The sequence below is a fragment of the Suricata suricatta genome, chromosome 12 (assembly GCF_006229205.1).
Source record: "Suricata suricatta isolate VVHF042 chromosome 12, meerkat_22Aug2017_6uvM2_HiC, whole genome shotgun sequence".
Lineage (NCBI taxonomy): Eukaryota > Metazoa > Chordata > Mammalia > Carnivora > Herpestidae > Suricata > Suricata suricatta.
The window spans coordinates 52,598,702-52,601,750 of record NC_043711.1 but is presented as its reverse complement, the minus strand read 5'-3'; the positions used below and the strand labels follow the sequence as shown (position 1 = coordinate 52,601,750).

At 52.3% G+C, this 3,049-nt stretch overlaps 1 long non-coding RNA gene across 1 annotated transcript; it reads left to right on the top strand.

Annotated features, from left to right (window-relative positions):
* The first annotated feature begins 1,095 nt into the window (after window positions 1-1,095).
* On the top strand, window positions 1,096-2,040 carry LOC115273360. Its single transcript, XR_003900787.1, has 2 exons — window positions 1,096-1,205; window positions 1,728-2,040. It is a non-coding gene; the product is annotated as an uncharacterized LOC115273360 (long non-coding RNA).
* The last annotated feature ends 1,009 nt before the right edge of the window (window positions 2,041-3,049 follow it).

Sequence of the window (3,049 nt, the reverse complement as noted above, 5' to 3'; positions counted from 1 at the left end):
CCAGCTCACAAGGTCGCTATGAAGATTGTGACTGAATACTGGCAAAGTGTTGAACGAGGTGCCCAAGACTGTAGTTTGGGGAGGGGGCTTGGGCTGCAGGCTCTGTGTGTGCCAGTCCTGGACAGGAGGTTTAAGAGCCTCACCCCACCTGGGGTGTCATGCCGCCTGGGCACGAAGCTGTCTCCTGGGAACTGGCTTCCCCACACCCCAGGCCGCTGAGGGATTCCCCTGCGAGTCACCACTGCCCCGGGAGACGGTGAATGGGCGCTTTGTGTCTCCACTGCGGCCTGTTGCTGCACGCCTGGCCCAGCGCTGCCTACAGCCTGTACTCGCGTCCTGGCTCCTTCCCGGCCCCATGGTGCACGCCTGCTTCACCCCCAAGACACAGCAGCCACACGCCCCTTCCCGGGCGGCACACGGGCAGTGTGCAGAGGTAGGATGAGGCCCAGGCAAGTCCCCGGAGACCCCAGCCCACCTCCTCGAGCCCCTGGAGCAGCTGGGCTCCAACCTTGTACAGGCGGACTCTGCTGGGCTGCTCCCCCCACGACCCTTCCAGGTCCCTGCCCTTGCGCCGGTGGGACAGCAGCTTGGGATGCCTAAGGCAGAGGTTTCTGAGGGCTCCCTGGGGTGTTGCAGCCACCAGGCCAGGAGTGAAGCTCAGGGGAGGGCCCAGGGGAAATGGGGATCGGGAGGGGAAAAAGGAATCATAAATGCAGCTACGGCCACTTGACTCGTGGCAGAAATGAAGACTATAGAATTTATGCATATTTTCCCTCGCTTCCATTCAAATATACTTGTATCTATGAACCCATTATTTTCCTCTTCCTCCTCTCCCAGCTCCACCCCGTCAAGACGTAAGGTGCACAATGGTGGTAACATCACGGGCATCACGTGCAAGTCACAGACATCTCTCTGACCCTACCCCACTTACACTCTGTCTCTCCCTCTCTCTTAAGAATAAACAAACATTGGTTGGCGCAGGCGCCACGAGGCCCGGAGCTCCCAGGGAGCCTGCGGGCAGGCGCCTGGAAGTGCCTCGAGTCCGGCGCTTCCGGCCACCCTCGATCCGGTGGTGGGAGGCGGTCCTGGGCCCGGAGCTCCTCGCGGACCTCCGCGGGGAGGGGTGCCCCGAAACCCGCGCCGTGTGGTGGGCCTCCTGCCAGGTGCGCCCCGCGGCAGACATGGTGCCAGGGGCCAAGGAGTAGGTATGTTAGGCCGTGCGGTCCTCTCGGTCTGTCACGATGGCTGGCCCCGTCTCCGTGGACCCCGGGATCCTACATAGTCTTCAGGCGTCATGAAATCTTTAATCTCTTCAGACACGTAAATGCAAAATCCATGCTGATCCCGCTGGTTGTTTGCAACCAGCGTGGCCGGTGCCTGGCCTGCCTTCGTGGGGCCACGCGGCCGGAGCCCTGGGTCCCTGGGCTCACAGCCTGTCCGGAGCTGGAGCCGGACACTGCACACAGCCAGGCCGGGGCGCGGGGGGAGGGCAGGGGCGGGCACGTAGCCCGGGGGCGGGGGGGTACGCCTCCAGCGTCCTCCCTTCCTGAGGCTCAGACAGGGAAGTACTAGAGGATTAGCTCAGTTCCTTTTTACCCACTTATAATTCCATTTCATTTTATTTTAATGGATTTTTTTAAGGAAAACCAAATTCTTTTAAGATTTATTTTTAATTGTGCTAAGTGGGAAACCGAACTCTTTTGGATCTAACATGTGGCTTTTGGCAGCTGTCAATTACTACCACCAGTGATCACCTTGGTACTGAGGCTGCATCTTGAAGATGAAGACCAGCCCCGCTCACCTGTTCTGAGCCTCAGAACAGAACTGCCTCTCCAGCTGTCTTTGCTAAAGTGCCTTGGCTCAAGAGCAGGCACCTCCCAGATCCCACTGACATGTGACACTTGGGATTTGTGGGACTGCAGAGTGAGGTGTGGGGACAGGACTTAGGCTGGCTGTTTGTTGGCAATGCGTGGCCCATAGGTAATTTAAAAATTTGCTAGTTGCCACATTTACAAAATAAAAATAAACAAGTTACATTGATTTTTATACAGTTTATTTAACCCAATACATCCAAAAATACCACTTCAACATATAAGCAATATAAAATGTAATAAAAGTGCGTTTTTGTTAAAAAAAAAAGAATAAATAAACATTAAAAACCCCACAAGCGATAGTGGAGGCGGACAGTAAGGAGACACCTCATGGGCCCCTGATACGATGCCACTTCTGTGGCATTCTGGCCCCACACGCACAACCTCCTTGTAATCATGAGAGCGGGAACACCGGACAGATCCAAACTGAAGGCCACTGGACAGACTAGCTGGTCAGTGTTGTGTCAGAGCATGAGACAAAGCACAGGGAGACAAGACTGGAGCTTTCCCAAGTTGGTGGAGGGGAAAGGACATGACATCTGGAGGCCCTATCCAATTCTCGGTCAGATTCGGGATCAGAAAACGGACACTGGTGTGAAAAGAGCAAAATTCATGTAAGGTCCTCAGAATGGTTAACGGCATCTTCATCCGTGTTCGTTTCCTGGTTTTAATACTTTACACTCAAGGCTCCAAATATGTCAGTCTCCTACATAAGAAATCATTGTACTCTCCTTATAAGTCTAAAGTTATTCCAAGTAAGTTAAAAAAAAAAAGAAAAATGGTACCTGACTGAATAAAAAATATAATAGGCTTGATGTGGGGAGGTCAGAATTTTTGCAGAGATGTAGGAGTATCTGACATTTGTAAAGCCCTGAGGCATTTGAACATTCTACACTTTGGTTCTTTAAAAATGAAAACACCTACAAGTTCTTAATGATTCTAAACATTCTCCCTTCCCCCTAAGAACAGTCCACACTTCTACAGATATTAAACAGCCCAAAGAATGTGCCACTGTAAAGTTCCCAAACTACCAGAGTCTGCAGGGCTGAAATGAGGCAGTTCAAAATTTAGGAGATATATGAGTTGTTGGGTCACTTCTATTAGGAAGTTAAAAATTAGGATTGCTAAACAAAGATTCGTGAACTTTGTCCCCCTGGGGCTCTGGATTGGGTCTGTCA